The sequence below is a fragment of the Manis javanica genome, chromosome 12, assembly GCF_040802235.1.
Source record: "Manis javanica isolate MJ-LG chromosome 12, MJ_LKY, whole genome shotgun sequence".
NCBI lineage: Eukaryota > Metazoa > Chordata > Mammalia > Pholidota > Manidae > Manis > Manis javanica.
Window position 1 is genome coordinate 3,419,726 of NC_133167.1, and position 20,126 is coordinate 3,439,851.

The 20,126-nt window shown below is 50.9% G+C and overlaps 1 long non-coding RNA gene across 1 annotated transcript; it reads right to left on the reverse strand.

Annotated features, from left to right (window-relative positions):
• Positions 1-4,211: 4,211 nt before the first annotated feature.
• Positions 4,212-6,035, reverse strand: LOC118970760 (uncharacterized). The gene is made up of 3 exons (XR_012123331.1): positions 5,923-6,035; positions 5,103-5,301; positions 4,212-4,332 (listed from the first exon to the last, which is right to left on the reverse strand). It is a non-coding gene; the product is annotated as an uncharacterized lncRNA (long non-coding RNA).
• Positions 6,036-20,126: the final 14,091 nt, after the last annotated feature.

Here is a 20,126-nt window from a genome sequence, read left to right on the forward strand (position 1 = left end):
AAGAGCCCAGGGGCTTACAGGTTACTGGAGGAGGCAGCCGTTACCCACAGGGGCTCCAAGTCTGGGCCCCTGCGGGCTGCCCCCTCTGTGCCCCACGGAACACAAGGCCATCATCTTACACCAGGACGTCTCTACAGTACTACCTGCTGTTCAACGTCCACTTCCACTGCGTTTCCACCTAAGGTTCTGAGGTCAAGTGCAGAAGCCAGTGTCTGCTGGACCTTCATTCTGGGTCAGTTTCATACATTATACAGTTTTATAACCAGCCCGTGCAAGAATTCCATTTCAGAGAAAAGAAGTCATGGCTCTGAGAGATGACCTTACTGTCCAAGGTCACACAGCTGCTGAGTGGGGGAGGCAGAAATGGATCCGGGTCCCTGATGCTGCGATCAAGCTCAGTTACAGAGAGCAGAGGCCTTCCGGCCAGTTTAGAAAGGGATTTACTTCTGCTCTCAAGTGGACAGAGACTCACTGGGCATGCTGGAAAACATGGTTCTCGGTGAGCTTCCAGGCACGTGCCAGAGAAGTGGCCCGGGAAGCCGCCAGCCAGCTGGGGAGCCACGGTTTCACCACTGCCTCCAGACCCTCAGTAGGACTTGTGTCCTACTTGACTTGCTTCTGAATGCATGTCTCAAGGGAGCACCTATTTTTATATATTAGTTTCAGATGTACAACATAATGATTTGATATTTGTATTGGAGTGCTTCTGATTGGCACAAACTAAGTCACAACCAGAATCCTGGTTGCAAGGGATTATGAGAAATACGGATGTTTAGCCTTTACCCTCTGTGAATCAAAAAGGTGCATTAAATAGAGTTAGAGAAGATGCTGAGCAAGGCAAGTGGGGGAGCCGGCCTCAGACGCCACAGTCCGAATGTTAAATGGTGACCAACAGATAGAGAGAGGCCTGCTGCACAGTCACTCGGGAGAGGCGGAAGCCCACGGCGACACCCTCCTTCCTAGCCCGCCGTCCTTTGTTGTACCCAAAGGCCTTTTCCGCCAGCTCGGTTCCTGACTGTGGTGGACACTCCTGAAGTCCCCATATACACTCTCTCTTCCTTACTTCTGACATCCAGTGCAGGCCCATCCCGTTTCGCTTACCAGCACAAGCCAACAAATGCGAGTGTGTCGCCACACGCTCTGGCAGCTAAAGACAGACACCTAATTCTGGCCATGAGGATTTAAGCAGAAGTTTGAGAGGCGAGGCTCCTAGGAAAGCTGTAGTGTTCCTGGGGATAGGGACACACTGAGCTGGCTTCCCTTTCGAGAGGCATCCTTTCCCTTTCTTCCTGCCTGGAAATGTGAGCAGGTTACCTAGAGGTGGCACACACGTTTAAGGCACATGTGGGCAAAGGCCACATGCTAAGAAGAGGAAGAAGCCAGCAGGAACCTGTGTGCTGATGTCACTCTAGGGACATCTTAACAGCCTTCAACTGCCTGCCTATGGACTTACTGATATGTCAGAAAAATAAAGCCCTATTTAGATGAACTTGTGTCTGTCCAGTTTTCTGGTTTCTGATACTCTAAGCCCCAAAGGGTTTTCTCTGGAATCAGTCTTTTTATACCCAGCCCCATGGCTGATGAAATGTAAGGGCTGGCAAGGGAGTGAGTGGCTGGCCACATATGGCCTTACGGCTGGTCAGCGTTCTATGCGTGTGTCTAGTCTGCGCAGTTCCATTTTAAGCTCCCTGAGTAAGGGGATTATATGCATATTAAAAGGCTTAATATTGAAAATTTTAACAAAACCTTGCCAAATGAATGAATTTGCAGATCCTTTGACAGTGTTTCTGGAACAGTTACCTTTGAAAGTATACTCATTGTATTAAGAATTTGGGGAGAATGGATAGAAAAAGAACAAAATCCTATGGAAAAGTAAAGTTCTTTTATTCTTTTTTAGGTTTACTCTGCAAAACTCAATTCATCTATTGTAATATAAAAGACTAGCCTCAACATTTAGTGGCTTTAAACAGCCATCATTTTATTTGTTTTTGATTGTGTGTGCTGGGAGTTCTGGCCAGCTGGTTATTCTGTTTCCTGTGCTGTGGCTGGGAGCACTCCCTGGGCTGAATTCGGCTGGTGCTGGGACTGGGCCAGAACGTCCTAGAGGGCTCCCTATGGTCAGGCACCTGGCTGCTCCTCCAGGGCCCCCCCTTTTCTCTGGCTATGAGGGTTTCCCCACAGCGTGGTGGTGGCAAGGAAGTCAGTCTTCTCAAAGAGTTAAACGTACAAGCCACAAACTTACAGGTTTAGTCTTGGAAGTTGCATGGCATCATTTCGCCACATTCTCTTGGTCAAGAAAGAAAGCTCACAGGGCCTGCCCAGAGTCAAGGGAGGGAGGAAGGGGCTCTACCTCCTAACAGGGAAATAGCGAGGCCGCAGGAGAGAAGAGTGTGTGGGTGGTAGACAGCACTGTCTTCTTCGTAGGAAACCAATCTACCACCCACCCTGCACCTCCCCACGGGTCCAGCCTGCCCTACACATTGCCTCATTTAGCAATTTTTATATGGGAGCAATATTTCTAGCATTCCTACCACATGCGAGTGCTGTGCTAGCCACATTGGCATGGAATTTCTCATTTATTGTGACTTGTATTTTCAAAATGATTTTCTCTAGACTTCAATCTCCGGGTTCACTGAACCATCTGCTGACAGAAAGCAAGGAGCTGGTCAGCCCATAGAACAGGACACAGGATGATTCTGACAGGGGGACCTGTGTAGCTGTCTTTCATAGGCAGGGATAACCCTAAACCTTCTTTTTATTCCTGGGGACCACGGGATACTGACTTGCATTCCTAGAATGGCTCACTTCACACTCGTGGTCATTCAGCCTCCCAGGGGTAGAGGCTTAGCTCTGTAGAGATTCTTTTATTACTGAAAAGAAATCATTTCTATGCCTCTGAATGCCCAATTAAAGCTTGTACAGACAGCAGATATTGGAGGGCCAGCTCCCTGGCAGCCCCCTCCTATTCAATTGTAAAATGGACCCCCTACACCGTTCAGGAACTGCTGGCTGGAGGCAGCCAGTGATGTCTGGACAAGGGTCAATGGTAGACACACCCAGAGGCTTACAGGTGTTTGTGCTAAACAGCTCCTGCGGGACCATCCTGTTTTACCCCTTTTGAAACTCTGGATTGTGATTCAAGAGTAAAGAATAAAACGATACGCAGCCTGTGTACTTCTGAGAAGCCCCACGGCAGTAAACCTGCAGACACAGGGACATTTCACCCTCCAAACAATTACCAAAGTCAGGGTGACATCAGTGGAGTCAACGTTTCCAGAGTCAAAGGGGAAGGTTCTGGAACCTTCTAGCATCTTCATAAGACTTCAGGTAGGTCATGGGAAAGTCAGGAGAAGGCCATGATTTCCTACAGACACAGCTTGCTAAGAAATACCTTTTAAATATTGAAGGTGCTTTAGGAGAAGCTCAGTTGTTTCCAACCACTATTAGTCAGATGAGGAAAGAGCCACACAGACAGAGACGACATGTGCCGGAGCAGCACCTGGAACCAGATTTCCTAATGTCCAGCCTAGTCCTCTTCCCAAGTACTGTCCCCAACCCTGACATCTCTGTCTGATCAGCTTTGCTAAGTGGTCCTAAAACGGGGAGAGCAGAAAGAGGGGGTGACAGGTAGCACAGGGACAAGGGTGCCTGGGGCTCTGAGGCACCCTCAGGCTGCAAGCTGGAGGGGATGGTCTCTGACACCTCCTACCCATTACCCGGGTGCAGAGGACAGAGGAGATGTGCCAAAGGCCGTGTGCCAACCCTGATCCAGCCAAGTGCTGGTGGACAGGGCACCTACCCCGCCGGACCCCGGACACATCACCCAGAAGTACGTCACAGGACCACCTCTGGCTGAAAGGAGATGGGGGGATGTGAGCGTTGGGCCCTTCCAGCCTCCCCTGGAGTCAGGCAAGAGAGAAGCAAGCTGGGATGGGTGTCAGCCTCACCAAAACACAGCACCCACGATGGCTCCCCAGGCTGACCCCAGGCAGTGCCCCTGCCTGGCTAAGGTCAGAAAGCAGCAGATTAAAATGCACACAGGCCCCCCCACCCCCACTCACACACACAAACTCACACACTCACACACATACACACACATAACAATACACTCTCTCAACTATGAAACAAGTTTGAAAGGAAAAGGATTATTTTCCTGTCACCTCCTTCATCTTGTTTCTGGCTTTGGAAAAAGCCGCAGCTTCTCACCTTTGAGGTTTTCCAGCCCGTTATCCACATAGAATAGTTCTATCAACGTGATGGTGGGCAGACATGGTGAGGTGGGCACAAGGAGCCAGACCTGCAATCTCTCAGTTTGGAAATGAACCTCCAGGTCTGGAATGAGGATAAAGATGGTGGTAAAGCAATAGCTGTGTTTCAGGAATGCTCACATTTGTCTGTGATGGTGAAAAAGAGAGGTGGAAAGTTCATGACATCTGTGAAGTTCATGACATCATGACACTGGAAGACAGTGACTAAGGCTGTCTGGGGGGAGAGACCCGCGGGACTTCAGTGGATTCTACACCCAAGGAGCACGACGGGGCCGATGGCTGACGTTGGGTGGAGCGGCGTGAGGCAGACAGCAAGAAGGCTGAGACCAGATGCAGCTGAGCAGGGCCCACCGCAGGTGCGGGGCGGGGCTGCAGAGCCCAGGGACAGTCAGGGCTATTGTAATGGCCGTACCCCAAATACCGTAGCAGGAGGGGTTAGCTGGGCCCAGGGAAGAGGCAGTGGCGTCCTCAGTGCAGAGGCCCTGGTGGTCCCTGGAAGTTGCTGGTGAAGCCAAACCAGGAGAGAGCTGGTGGGGATGGGGGTGGGGCCTCTCGAAGGCCACACCTGTCTCCAAGGAGTCAAGGACCCTAGAGCACAGAGATTTTGCTCTGAGATTTTGTCCTGCAGTGAAATGCTTTGTACCCTTCAAAGCCATTGGCTGAATGGATTGTAAGGTGGTGAGGGGCTGGGGCAGGACAAAGGGAAATGTTGAGGAAAGGTGCGTCCAGGAGGGCAGCGCCCTCTTGACCCTGGACAAATGCTTTCTCCTTTGGGAGACAAAGGGATGAGGTTTTGGATGCAGCACTGAACCAGCTCAGCTGCCCCTCACTCACCCCAGAAGGAACTTTAAGAAGCGTGGACCTATTCCTGTCTCCGCCTCTTCCCGTCCAACCTCGGGGTGCTGCCGACCTGTAGGTGTGTGGCCTCATCGGTCCCCCAGGCAGTGCTCAGGAAGACAAAGGGCAAAGGCTGATGTCTCCAGGCAGGCCCGGGCTTTGCCAAGCTCTCAGTGGCTCATCCTGGGCTGGTGGGCTGGCAAGAAAGAGCAGGGATTTGGAGCAAGAGCTGAATAAAGGGCCTCAGTGCTGGAACACAAAACACACTGCTATCTGGTTCTCGCCCCCATCCACAGTTGTCCTAAAAACTCACATTTCAGGAAAAAGTACTAAGAGACAATTTTGGAGGAGGGAAGAGATGAGCTGAAACATGAGTGTGAGTTGGCCCCCCGTTTGGGGGATTCGTGTGCCCCCTGAGCTGCTCCCTGCCCTGGCTCTGCGGCACTCAGGGCGCTCTTGGAAACACGACTTGGGATAAGGGCACTCTTTCAAATTGCCTTTTCTGTATGTTTATTTTACACGATATTTTCTGGGCAAATCTTAGTTGTCCCACTTTCATATCAAGCTGACCTCTCCCCTTTGCACTCGAGGGCACCACCGTGAAGTGACTGCAGGGTAATGGATACAGGACGCCATCCCGATGGGGCCTCTTTCCTCAAGGAATATTCCATTTGGGGAGTGAGGAGGATTTTGTTACATCTGCCCGAATGAAAACACTCATCATCACGCAGTTCTGGGCCTCATCTGCCACACGTGCTAAGCTTTCTTGCCTGCTATCCACCTGCTAGGCTGTTGATGGCAGCGCACGGATGCTCACCCCAGAGAGCAGGGCTTCGTGTTGCATATGATCAGGTGTGGGCATGGGTGTTGGCATGGAGGGGGGTCTCGGAGATCCTCAAACACACCGCCAGGCTTCCAGTTTCCTCATGATCGGTCCCGGTGCCTGGCAAAGAAAATGCTCGTAGGTTTAAAAACTTTTAACAACAACCATAAATGACGGCAAAGTTGTTAACAGAAAACTGAGCCCCAAGGCTGGACCCAGACAGCCAAAACTACAGTCTGTTCCGTTAGGTGCCCCCAAGGTATGGAAGTTAGGTCCCACAATCCCCTCTTTCCAAAAAGAGTGTGTGTGAAAATACACCCATTAAAACTCACCTTTTGCCAATTTGAATTTTATTTAAATCACCCGGCACAAAAATGATGGTACATGTTTGTGAGATTCAGGAACCTGGCAATTTTTCTTCTCCTGGGAGAATACAGAAAAACCAGAAAAGCTCCTGTCCTTTCGGACCAGACATTGGCAAACTTTAGTATACACCAAATGCCCCAGGGAGCTTATTAAAATGCAGGTTCTGACTCACTCATTCTGGGCTAGGGCCCGAGGCTGTGCATTTCTACCAAGCTCCCAGGTGACGCAGATGATGCAGGCCCATGGACCACACTTTGAGTAACAAGGGTGAGCATCGTGGTCTTAAAAGAGTGGTCCCCAGCAAGCAGCTGCAGCAAAGAGCTGCCTGCGTGTTAGAAATGCAGATTCTCAGGCCTCACCCCAGACCTGCCCACTCAGCAGCTGGTGGGGAGGGGCAGGGCACAGCCATCTGTGTTTTAACAAGTCTGCCCCCCACCCGGGCCAGCTGCTGAAGGCCTGCCGGCTCGGTGCTCACCGTTCGGTACAGTGGTGTTAAACCGAGCTGCAGGGGAAGGAGAGGCGGCCCCAAATACCAGGTAAGCTGTTTTTCTGAAGGACCAGACACTGAGTGGCTGTACAAAAGCCCCAAGAGGAAAGTGGAGCAGAAGTTGTTTGCAGATGGGCCATGGAAGGAGGCTGAGGAATAGTCTAGAACATTCTAGTAGGCCAACCCCTACTGTTTGGCTGGGCAATTGACCTTTTGTGGTTAAGCACTGCCACCCCACCCAGCCCAGCGTATCTTCAGAACAACTGAAGGGTAAGAACCTTTGAAGCTGGTCTACCTTCCTGGAGAGAAAAGCGTCTGATAGAGAAAATAGTTTCTGGTCAGATCAATTCAAGAGAGCACCCCAACTCAGTCTTTGCCCCAGGAAGGCGCAGGCTGTGGAGACAGGGTGATCATCCTTGCCTTAAGGGGCCAAGGCGGAGAAAGGGTGAGCAGGGAGTGGTGAGGGGTGCGGGGTGGAGGCGGAGGGGCAGAGTGAGGGGCTGCCTTGGTGGTTAGCTGAGGACAGGTCACCGTGAAGGACAGAGGGTGGCTCCTGTGTGTATTTCTGGTCCCTGTAGACCTGCATCTTGCCAGCATTTCTCATCCAGATATCCCAGCTGCAGAGCACGTGTGGATTCCGGGAGCTGGGGAACCAGCCGGGGCAGCCTGTGAGAAGCTGAAATTGTTTCCATCATTTCTGTGAAATGTGTGCATATTTTGTCTTATTAAGTATCATATGTTTGTTTTAACATAATAAGCGGCTCAATGCTGAGTTAAATAGGTAATGCTGTATTATTCATGGTTACGTACTAGGGAGGGTGCTCACCAGGCTGCAAGGATGGGCCCAGGCATGGGCAAATGTGGAGAACACACGGTTTTCTGAACAGGTGGACTTTTCACTGGTGGGGTGTTTTAGGGGAAGAGCTAAGCCCACTTCTCCGCAGGGGCGCGTGGGGGTGGACGGGCAGCTGCTGCCGGATGCTGCGGCAGGCCCCTCTCTCCAGCCCGAGGCAGCTGCACGGCAGGCTACTGCGGGGTCTGGGGCCCATACCCCAGTGCTGAGGGGCTGCCGTGCCAGAAAGGTGCTCAGCTTCTTGGGAACTGAGCAGCAAAAAGAACTTCGGCAATCTGGGGAATTCCTGTCCTCAGAAGCTATCCCCTCTGCCTAGACTTGGAGCCCAAGTGGGTGGGCCTGAGCCTGCTCCACTGGGGAGCATGGGGGGTCAGCGGGCCAGGAGGAGCTCCCTGATGGCTCAGGTGTGGACCTCCCTCCGCCCTGTTGAGGGTCCAAGACAGCTGCAGCTGCTTGCTGTCCCTGCCAGGACACTCGGGGACAGACAGGCACCCTAGAGGCCCTTCTCTCCAGCTGAAGGACAGCGGAGGCTGCAGGGGTGGGGAGCCAGTTCAGGGCACATGGCAGGAAGGGGTGAGGCCGGCTCACACAGAGGGACCCCGGCTGCACGGAGGGCTCCCAGCCACGGGAGCCCCACTAAACCAGCTCAGGAAACCGAGCTCCTGGCCGGCCTTGCTTCGGGTGGGAGGACAGCCTTGGGGAGGCGCCCCAAATGCTGACAGCCTGGCTTTGGAAAGACAAAAATTTCCGCAGCAAAGCCTCCTCCCTCTGACCTTCTCACCTCCCAGCTGGAGGGCAGGCCAGGTGTCACTGGAAACACGTGTTATTTGTAGCAGACGGGCGTTCGGGCTTTCTGGAAGTGGATTTATAGACTACAGCCCAGCCCTGCTCTTTGAAAGCCAGGCCCCCTTGGGGTCACCCACCTTCCTTCCTGGGAGGGGCCTGAGCCCTCCTGGGCCGTACGACTGGACAGACACAGGGCCAGCGGCTGACACCGCACTTCCAGGCCTCGGTGACATTCGGCAGAGCCCAAGGACCAGAAAAGCATTTGATCAGAACTCGGCCTATTGCTGTGTTGTTTCTGAAGTTGATGCAACACAGGTTCCGAGCCAATAAAAACAAAAATCAAAGCACCCTCATAACTGACCACAAGTTCATGTTTTCCTGGTTCACTCCTACCCAGGAAGGGGGTGTTGCTCAGGGTCGCACATTTTGATGAGCATCAGCTGCCCCTGCAGGGCTAACCCAGGCCCCACCCTCAGAGTTTCTGATGCAGGACGGTAGCCTGGGCCCTGAGAGTCTACATTTCTAGAGAGTTCCCAGGTGATGCTGCTCCTGTGCCCCAGGGACCACACTGTGAGAACCACCGCTCTGCGGCAAGCACACTGCCCCCACCCTCCCGCCCATGGTCTTGAAGGGTCATCTCTCCTTTCAGTCTTTCCCAGGGTGACATTTCCCCCACACGCCTGAGGTAGCCCGGGGGCTGCTCATTTCTGCAGGCCTGTGATGTTCCTGAGCCAAAGTCCTCAAACAGGAATCAGGGTCTCAGAGATTCTCCAGCGTCCGCCGAGGCCACCAGGAGGTATTGCAAGAGCATTGCCTGGCCATGCCCATCGGGACTGCCTTTCCCGCCTCCGACGTGAGTTAGGAATGCCAGCGGGGCCTGCAGCGGCCAGGGACAGGGGACATCATCCAGACACTAGGAAATCCTACTCGGAAGGCCCCGAGCTCTTCCCCTCTGACCACAAGCTCCTTCAAGCAGCGCCGTTTCCCCACGCACGGGAAGAATCCTAGAGGGAGGCAGGCAGAGAGGGAGTTCATTTGGGAAACAGAGTTTTTTGTTCTTCTCCCAAGAAAGACAAAAGCAATTTTTGAAATTATCAGATGGAAATAAGCATGAAAATAGAATGAACATTTAGCTTTTTTCCCAAAAGGCACTGAATGGTGAATGAAAAGGCAGTTTAGTAATAGACAAAATAAGGAAATTTTGTTCCCCGTAAGTACACATCTCAGTGTGTGTTGGCCTTTCTCTGGCCTTGCTTTGACTGGTGGCTGTTTCTCCAGGAGCCTGACAGCCACTGACCAGCCTTCCTGGCTTGGCCAGCAAACGTCACTGGACATTTAAAGGGAAGTGGATTGTTTTCTATTGGAATTGCAGCGGTTTGGGAAAGAGGGTTTATCCCAGGAAACGGGAGGCGGGTGTCGCAGGGGACCAGTCTCAGCTCTAGAGAAAGCCTCAGAAAAGTCCTGACTCTCTGCTCTGGAGGCCCCTGGGGCTCCACCAGGATGGGCTCACGATGGGATGCATTCCCAGGAATGAAACACCTTAGCCTCCAAAAAGAGTTATTTAGAATTGAGCATTTACATTTTGGGAGGTGTCTGCCAGCTATTTACTTTTTCACAGGATTCCTACTGAGGCAGCCTTGCCAGCAAAAATGGATAATTGTTCAAGAAGAACAGATTGCTTCTTGAAACCTGCTCCCCAACCCGCAACTGCAGCGGACATTGGCAAGAGGGGCACTCATCTTCCTCCCGACCGGAAGCATTTGCCTAAAAGCACTGTCAGCTCACAAAGGCCCGAGTTACAGGGAAAGAGGAAAGATCCCAAGATCTCAGAACTGAGGAAAGACCTTTCTAGCCTGTTTTTGGGTGTTCAGTGCTGTGGGATGGGACCTTCACCCACCCCCTCCATCCCAGTAATCCCCGGGCCACTACTCTATGCAGAGCTTTGCTGGCATCTCTGCAAACATGAACAACTGCCTGCTCCTGTTCACATTCCAAAACCCTGCCTCGGATCTGGAAGCCTTTGAAAGTGCTAATACTATAAAGCTCACATTCACGGTGGGGCTCTTCCCCTGGTACCAGTGTGTCTCCTGTCCAGGCAGCTGCATCCCAAACTTCCACATCCCTTTTCTAAGATTCAAAAACAGGTGTGTTTGTACAGTCTGACCTCTTCCCTGGCCATGGGCTCCGGCCAACAGGTGAGTCTGGGGAGGAGGAGGCATGGGGTGGGAACGTGGCTCTAGGCGAACAGGTTCCCTCCAGCCACCTGTCAAACCAGTGGCCAGGGATACTACCTGGCTGCAGAGGCCCAGCCTCCACTGACCCCAAAGGCCCTCTTCTTCCTAAAGTGGCAGGGACTCGAGGATGGTTCAGGTGATGTGCGGTGGCAGGGAGGGCACATGCCTGCTCTCTGTGCAGCCTTCCTTAGGTCAAAGGTTTAATTTTGAGATAAATGAAGACACACTTCCAGTTGTAAAAACACTATGGACAGAGCCCACAGACCTTCACCGGTTGCCCCAGCGACATCACCTCGCTTGACTTTCATACAGCATCACAACCAGACAATTTCCTGGGGCCGTTTTATGCAGCCTGAGCCATGCACTTTCCGGACATCCTTTTCTCGTTACACTTCCTTGGTTCCTGTAGGCCCAGCACACCTTCTCTGAGGTCCTTCTGCCACTCTCAGATCTGCACTTCCTTTCTGTTGTCCTATTTTCCTAGTATTGGTCTGTGTTAGAAACTATCATGCTTAGTGACCGAAAAAAGTTAAGCCAGTGAGCCAGGAAACCCTAAGTTGCCTTATTTTTCTTTATCTCTGACATGTGACTGGCCTTTGGCAGGTCATACTATCTTGTATTTGAATAATGAGCAATTTTGCAGTTAATTGTGGAGGCTCTATTCCAGCAGAAGTGAGGCAAAGGTTTTCAGGATGTTTTCAATCAGTGGCCAAGTGGCAGGCAAGCTGAAGCCTTAAGCAGAGAGCGCCGTATCTCACATCCTGGGGCTGCCTGAGCAACGGCCAAACAACATTTGACTGAGCCGTCTGCTCAGTTTGATTCCTGCAGAACTTCCTTAAGCATTGCCCGGACTGTGCTAATGACCGACAGGTGTGACTGTGTTTGATGTCATGCGCATGTGCTCCAGGGGTGCAGACGTCCTGTCCTGTGCTGTCACCTGTTGCTAACAGGCAGGTAGAACAGGGCTGCTTCCCCTGTGTTTTGGAGTTTCTTCCCCAGCTGCAAATATTGCATAATACCAGTTGACCTCTTGGCAGAATAAACGCCAGCTCCAGAGTTGGGTGTGTGTCCTCTGTGGGGGGCATCCGCCCTGAGGTGTAACCCTGCTTGAACGCTACTCTGTGGGGGCTTGAAACACACTGTCTGAGCCACATCAAGGACCCATAGCATGGATGCACTGATCTGTGCAAACTGGGGTGTGCCTGCCTCACACCCTGATGGGGAGAAGGGTTGCTAGATATCAAAATGACCTACCTGTGGGCTGTCAGAATGCATGATTCCTCCTATTTGTTCCAGAAAGAGCTGGACTGACTTCTACCATACCGTCCCTTTCAAATCCAACCCTTCGCATGGCTAAAAGATAAAGTGTGTGTAAAGGAGGGGAAGAAAATGAATGTGAACCCCAACCTGCTGTTACCACTGGCATTGCTCTAATGTGAGAGTGTGTGAGGGAGCCCCCAGGGCAGAGTTCAGGGATGAATACAGCCCTGAGCTGTCCTCAGTCCATCCCAAATGTCCAGGAGGCCAATCAGAGCGAGGCTGTGTGCGGGGCAGGCCTGACCTGGCTGGTGATGCTGGGGAAGGCGGGGGCAGCTTGGCAATATAAGGAAATGTGAATAAGGCCCCTCTGCAGGTCAGATGGGAGCAGCATCAGGCTGGCTGAAGGACAAGGTATGGAGGGAAGTTGTGACCTAGCGTGTGCACCGGGGTGCCCAGGCAAGGAGACTGAGATGCCAAAGTGCCTAAGCCATGAGGTGGGCCCCTGGCGTGGGGCTGGGTGCACTGAGGTTCCCTTCCTAAGATGTAATGAATGGCAGGTTTGAGTCACAAATCTCAAGAATGCTGACAGAAAATGTGTGCTGCTCCCATGCAGGCCAGCCAGGCTCTTCTGGCACTTGTCCTGGTATTCAGTTTCAGCCTGATGGCTCTCCTGCTCCCAGGCCAAGGTGGGGCCCTGTAAGGGAGCACACGAAATTCCTGTGCAGCCTTGGGGCCGGGAACAGAGAAGGTCCCTACTGATCTGATAAGCTGTGCCCCCCACCCAAAGCCACATGTTGAGGCCCTGACCCCCAGGGTCAGGTGACTGTATTTGGAGATGGCGTCTTTAAGGAGGTACTTAAGTTAAAATGAGATGGCTGTGATGGACCCTGACCTAGTAGGACAGGCGTCCTTCTGAGAAGGGGAGAGTAGGGCACAGACACGTGCCTAGGGAAGACCGCGTGGAGACGGCCACCTGCAGGCCAAGGAGAGAGGCCCCAGAAGGAGCCAACCCTGCTGACACCTTGAATCATCTCAGACTTCTGGCCTCCAGAAGGTGAGAAGACAAGTGTCTGCTGCTTCAGCCCCCAGCTCTGGCGCTCGGTCACAGCGGCCCAAGCAGACTGCCGCACCGGGGCCTCCTGTCCTTGAGTCAGCAGTGGGAAAAGCTCTATGGAGCTCAGGAGACCCCCTTTTTGTTGTCAGCACGAATTCTTCATTTTTTAGGAACCCCCCCAAGTAGTAATGATATCCAATCAGTCGGTACTGAAGCACCTCTCTCTGCTAACTCATCTATTCCAGAACCAGAGCACAGACATTCTGGGATGACCTGGGAGATCACTCCCTCTCCTCCTCGATGTCGGAAAACAGTAAAATAACAAAAATTTATTACGCCGGACCATGCAGAGACTGTCAGCCCGGTGACTCATTTAGAGTTCGGCTTTGGGTTGGCAGAAGACGGTGCGAAGAGTGAACGGAAGTCAGTAATATTCCAGTTTAAAAATATATGGCATCTAAAAATGATTATCTCATTCAATGGACATGTTTCTTCACTAACAATAGCCTACAGTACTTAAATCTTTGGCTAGAGAAAATCTTTAAAAGCTTTTAAGTAGTTTTTTAAAAAGACCTGGATAGCCAGCAATAGACCTGAAATACCAATGGCGAATACAAAGGGAGCCGCATGGAACTGTCCCCTGTGCACGTGTGAGGCCTCCAAAGGCCGACACTCTCCAAATCCTCATGTGATGAGCCCGGCGTAGCTCCTGCCACGCACACCTGCACCAAAAATCTTTGTCAGTAAAAAAGGAGCTGCTTCCTTCTTCCCTTAAAATGTGTGCTTATAAAAGAAGACTATATTGAGAACCCAGAAGGAAATTTTAAAGAGAAAATTATGCTCGCATCAGACGCTCATGTTTTTCCATGTTCTCTTCCAGTCATTGTTCAAATGAATTTAAAATTTTATAGTTATGATATTGGAATAAAGCACCATCTCCCATCATTTTTTCTTCATTTTAAATTATTACCCTTAGGATAAAACCAGGAATGATTTTATTGGGTGAGCAAGTGTGAACATATTGCTAAATTGTTTCTACCACCAAAAAAGGGAATTATCAGCTGAGCTACTTTTTCATCCTCACTAGGCATTTTTTTAAAGTCCGTATTAAAAAAAGGTGAAAGTTGATCTTTTCTTTCTTTACAAGCGCATTTAACAATTATTAAGGACCAGGATTTTGCAAACTTGTTTGATATTTGTAGGTCCTTTTGTATAAATTGTTTGATCACATCATTTACCTATTTGCCTAGTGAGATTCTGATATTTTTCTTACAGACTGGACTGAGTATTTATATTGATACCATCTCCTTCATATCTTAGGAATGGTTCTCCCAGTCTAATATTTTTACATATTTCTTTGCATTTTCATTATGACATGCTGTAGTTAAATCTGTCTGATGTTTCACTGCAGTTTCATCAGTTGCTGAGTCTTCAGGGAGTCTCCACCCTGGGCGGGCACTCGTGAGCGGTGCCCTCCTCCGCCAGCCAGCTCCCAGCCCAGGTCTCTCTGCTCCGTCTTCCTCTGCACTTCTTGCCAGACCTGCTGGCCCTGCCACTATGCTTTTGCACAGGCTGGCCAATTTGGCAAATAAAAATACAGGATGGCCAGGTGAATGTGAGTTTCAGATAAACAACAAAATGTTTTTTTGGAATAAGCATGTCCCATGCAATATTTGGGACATACTTACATGAAAACAATCTTGTTGCTTGTTTGAAATTCAAATGTACCTGGATGTCGTGTGTTGCATCTGGCACCCCTAGCTTTGAGTCCTATTTTACATCCTATGCCAAGTCTTCTCAACCAGGTTAAATGTTTATTCTCAGTCTCCAGGATGATACGCTGCTTGCCCACACACAGCGGTAAGGCTGCAGTGTGCCAAGCCCATGGCCGCTCCTTTCTGCTCACCAGGCTCCAGGGAGGGCCTCTCACCGCACTCTTCAGGCTCCGCACCTGTACAGGTCTGCTCCTGCCGCAGCACCAGTGCGCCACAGGCTGGGGGGCTTCAGCAACAGATACTTATTTTCGCATTATTCTGGAGACCAAAAGTCGAAGCTGAAGTGGTCATCAGAGCTGGTTCCCCGCAAGGCCTCCCCTTGGCTGATGGATGGCATCTTGTAGTGTCTTCACATGGGTCTCCCTGTGGGTCCAAATTTCCTCTTCTTCTAAGGGCATCCGTCATGGCGGCTGGCCCTTCCTATGGACCTCATTTTAAATGAATTACCTCTTTAAAGACCCCATCTCTAAACACAGTCATATTTGGAGGTCCTGGGGATTAGGAACTTGGGGGCACACAGTTCAGCCCAGCACAGCCATGGTTATCTGTCGGAGGTGCTCACCTCCTGCCTTCTTCTCCTACTCAATAGTAAGTCTGCGGTCTTGAGCATGTCCCACTGTCCCCTAGGATTGGGGTCCTATGAAAGCCTGCCAGTTCTTGGGGCCCCTGATTATACCAGCTTCCTCCCCAGAGCACAGCCCCCCGGAGCATAGCCCCACTCTCCTCCATGGGGATTCCATGGCTGGGGCCCTGTCTGCTGTGTACAGATTGCCCAACACCGGCCAACACCCTTCAGGACTTCTAACTGGACCCAAGCCCGGAAACTTCTGCTACACGGCCTCGCCCGACAGCTGTCTGCGTCACTGGGGAAACTGCCTCTCGGCCTTTTGGCTGTTGGGTCTTGAGCTCTTGGCCACTGTCCCCAGGATCTGTCTTAGCAGAAGGGTCATCCATCCCCATCCTATCACCTTCTTCACTCCCTCCCTCCGCAAGCCTCCCACCCAGGCCCACCCAAGTCATGACACTGCTCAGCCAACTGCTGGTTTTTGATATAATTAAAAATCTACACCATCTAGAATTCATTGCATCAGATGGCTGATGGTGTGGTGTACTCCCAGATTTTACGAATCTTCATCAGGACATCGTAGTATGTATTAAATATCTTTTCCTTCTTCATTGTTTTCCTGATATTTGTTCAATAACGTGAAAATCTCCCCTGCAATCTATGCTGCAATGACATGACAGCCACTTGTCATGTTCGGCTATGAGACCCTTGAACTGTGGAGAGTCCAAATTTCAGAGACTAATGCAAAAAGGAATGTAAAGTATCTCATTAATTATTTTTTTAGATTGATCACCTGGTGAAAGATACTTTTGATATATTGGATTAAATAAAACATATTATTAAAATTAGTTTTATCAATTTCCTTTTACTTTTCTTAATGTGGTTACTAGAAAATGTAAAATTCCATACATGACTGACTATATTTCTATATAAGATTGCCTCTAATTTGAGGCTTACAAATTGTTTTCTTTTTAATTCTCTCTTAGTTTTTAAGCCAATATTCTAATGTTTTAATTAATGTTCTTCTTAAAATATATTTTGATCTCATCTAGAACATAAACATTTTACCCATTACTCTTATCTTTCTGACTGTCTTTTGGAATTCTAAGCCAATTGTCTTTCAGATGAATTTCAAATATTTCCACCAAATTCACAAATATCCTATATGAATATTTTATTCATCTTTACATCTAGAAATATTTTTCTTCCCTCATATTGATTGTCTTGATGTCCAATAGAATGCTAAGGTTTTATTTATATATCACACATATTCTTAAAATATTTTCTGTGTATATAGTATTTTTGATGCTGTTGTGACTGAGACCTATTGGTTTTTATGTATTTGTCTTGTAAGGTTACTTACCTAAGCTGCTATTAAATGAAAGTATATTCTTAACTGGTGTTATTTTTCTGTTTTTTCTCTTTTTACCATATATATTCATTTTATTCTGCTTCCTATATTATCACGTTGCAATGACCAAGACTTCCAAACCTTAATAAGTAATTATGGTGGCAATGGGCACTGTTCCTGAAAATAATTTGTTAAATATTTCTTTTTGGAATATTTGCCCTTTTAAACTTGGCAATGCTTTTTCTTGGCTTTGATTGCTTTCAAGGACACCCATTCGAGAGGCATTTTCCTTTTCCAAGTAAAATAAGCAGTCTAGAAAACAGAATTTCCTTCTGGCTTTCTGCAACCCACCCACTATAAAAATAAAACAAGCCATCATTTTTTTTTTCTTTTTGGTTTCGAGACATATTTTCATAGAATAACATGCCAGATTATGGACAGCTCCCCCTAGCCCCACCCCAGAGTCCTGTGAAACTGTCAGGAGCTGGAGAGACATTTATATGTCCTCTTCCCTGGGCTCAGCTTCAAGAAATGTGAGCTAGGGTTAGGCTTGGTGTGAAGGTTAAAATCAGGGAAACCTGGTTTGAATGCACTTATATACTGAATTTCACTTTAAAAACTCTAAACTTCCACATAACATTGCTTTTTAAATTACAAATTCTCCAGTATCATTTACAGGCATCTTATGCTTTGCATCAGCAGATGGACAGAGGTGCTGCTGGGCTGTGCCGCAGACACAGGATGGGCTACAGGGGCAAGCCCTCGTGCGCATGAGAGGGACTGCTGTTCGGTGCGCCATCAGCCGGGAGCCCACCGCCTCCCGCAGGCGCAAAGACGGGGCAGCCGGACGCCCTCTGACTCCGGGCCTTGGAAGAGGGCCTTTTGGTCCTGTTTGGAGCTGAAACAGACAAACCTGGGTTGTGAGAAGCGCCTTCCCCCTCCTTTCAAGCGTTGTCTGCTGAGGGCCAGGTCTAGAGTCTTCGGCTCAGCCTAGCATGTCGAGATCATGAAAATATGGGTGCACCTCCGCCTGAGAATGGCCGCTCACGGGCTGCTGCGCTGCCCTGGAGGACAGTGTCTTCGGATGCACCCCCCTGAAGGGGGCCTGCTGGGAAGGCCTCCTCTTTGATAATAGTGCATGCCCCCAACCCTCAGCCAGCAGTCTCGGGAATTCATTCGGTGGGAGAGAATCTGGGTAGGGCCGGATTCCAGGGACATTCTTCTCTTCCCAAGTCCCCAGACCATTCCGGCCATTCTTTGGGCGGCCCCTGGAACTGCTCCCGCTGGTCGCCCTCTTCGTGGCTCCTGCCGGGCGGGGGCAGTGCTTTGGGGGCGGGGTTTGGGCAGGGATGTGTCTGTCGGACCCTCTGGGGAGCAAATGTTGGGGTTGAGTTAGGAGGGAAGTAGTTTTCTGGGGGATAATGGCTTTGAGAGTAAAAGGGAAGAATCAGACCGGGCAGTGCGGGCTGCTGGCCTGTGATGCGGACGTGACGTCCTCCCTGCCTGCCCCACGGCGAGCTCCAGAGCAAGGCTTGCTCTTCGACGCGTCTTGTGTTGGGTGGAAATGCCCTTACACTGCAGTCCTGCTTAGTCCCTGGCTGCGGCCGCCCCAAGATCAGCGTGGTCCTGGCTCGAAAGCAGAGGGTGTCTGTAAGCAATCGCCCCACCTCGACCAGCCGTCCACACTCCCGCTGGCCTGAGGCGGGTCAGTGCGCACAGGTAATCGGGACTCTCGCTTACCTCCATGCGGTCTCGTCTGACCTAGAGAGCGTCTGGCCTGCTGGGAACTTCAAGCCAACCCAGGGCTCCAGCAACAAGTACCCGACCCCTATGCACGTTCTCTACCCTGGGATCCAGTTCTCTTTTGAAACAAGACCCCGTGTCACTTGCCCCTTTCGGCTCACCCCTTCTGGTGGCGGTGCTGCGGGAGGCCCCTCTTCTTCTCTTTCCTGGGACATCCCAGCTGTGCAGGGCCATGCACGGGGGGCAGAGCAGTTTCTCGGAGGTCTGGGTTGCCTCACCCACTGGGAGCTAAGATTTAATAATCTTAAGAGAGTAAACGCCCCTCCCACGCCATCTATGGTGGGAAGGAGCGATAATGTGCTATCTCTTGCTGAGCCCTTTGTAAACATTTGCGTCATTCGGCTGATACAAGACCAGATAAGGGAGGGGCCCAGGTCCCCTTTGGAGATGAATGAATGCAAACAAGGGGCACGGATGGTCTTGCTCTGGTTCGGATTAGCTCTGCAATTAAAAGGCTCACACACTGCGGCCCTCAAAGGGGGCTTCTTTACCACATGAAAGGGAGGAAAGGTCAGCCCTAAAAGAAGGCGGCCCCCAGCTTTTCTTGGCTGTTCTTCCCAGACCTTGGAAAAGGCCAGTGCTTTGAAAAGAAGAGGTCACTCGGAGGGAAGACAATCAGAGGCAGGCTGCATGAAATGGTCCTTCCCAAAGCAAACCCCTTCCTTCCTTTCCCAGGCCTTGGTGGCCCCATCTGCCTTTCACAGAGGAGAGAGAACGTGGACGGTAACTCTGAGAGGCTTTCCAGTGATGCCCTGTGAGACTGCCCAGGCCTCTCCGTCCTCTGGAACCAGGAGAATTCAGAGCACCCTGGCAGGACCTCGGAAGGAGGCAGGGCTCGGTGTCCTTGAGCCGCCACCCTGCCGGAGGCACCGAGGCAGCCGCCCAGCAGCCCACCCCACCACTGAGATCCTGTGCCCACAACCTCAGCCCCTCAGGTTTTCCCACAGGACATGGAGCCTGAGAGCTGCTAGCCCCAGGAGGGAGGGCCCCCCGGGCACCTCCAGGCCAAGGGGTGTATCCCTTCTGTGTTTCTATTCCAGGACCTCATACAGGCCCCGCACCGTATAGGTGGGTGTCCATGCATTTTTCTTCCAAGAAGTCTTCGAGGGTCTCGGAGGAAAAGACCCTATTTTGGTCTTCTCCATTATCTTAAAGTGATGAACTCCAAATTTGTTCTGTAAAAAGTCTGAGGTCAGACAGCCATTTCCCCTTTCCCCTTATACGCACAGTGCACGTAACAGACTGTGGGGTCGTATGCCCACCGTCCTCTCACCTCTACCCCCCCCCATTCAGCAGTCTGGGAGGTGGGGACTCTGCTCCTGGCCCCAGGGTACCAGGTGTCCCTGGAACGGTGGGCAGGGCAGGTAAGCCAGGCCCATCAGAGCATCCATCTCCTGGACCCCGGAAATGCTCCATTGGCCCGAAGCTCAGCCCTGGCCGGGTGTGAATGAGGCAGTTGGTGCCATCTTGCAATCGTGGGGGAGAGCCTGGCAAATACAGGTCGGTGGGCAGGGCTGAGAAAGTGGCAGAAATACAGCCCAGATCGCAGTATGCCCGACTGTCAAGCCCACCTCTGTGTTTTTATGTCAGGTGCAATGATGAATTGCCTTTGCTGTTTAATCCAGTTTGAGTTAGGTGGTCGGACGTTTGAGGCCAAAAGGCCG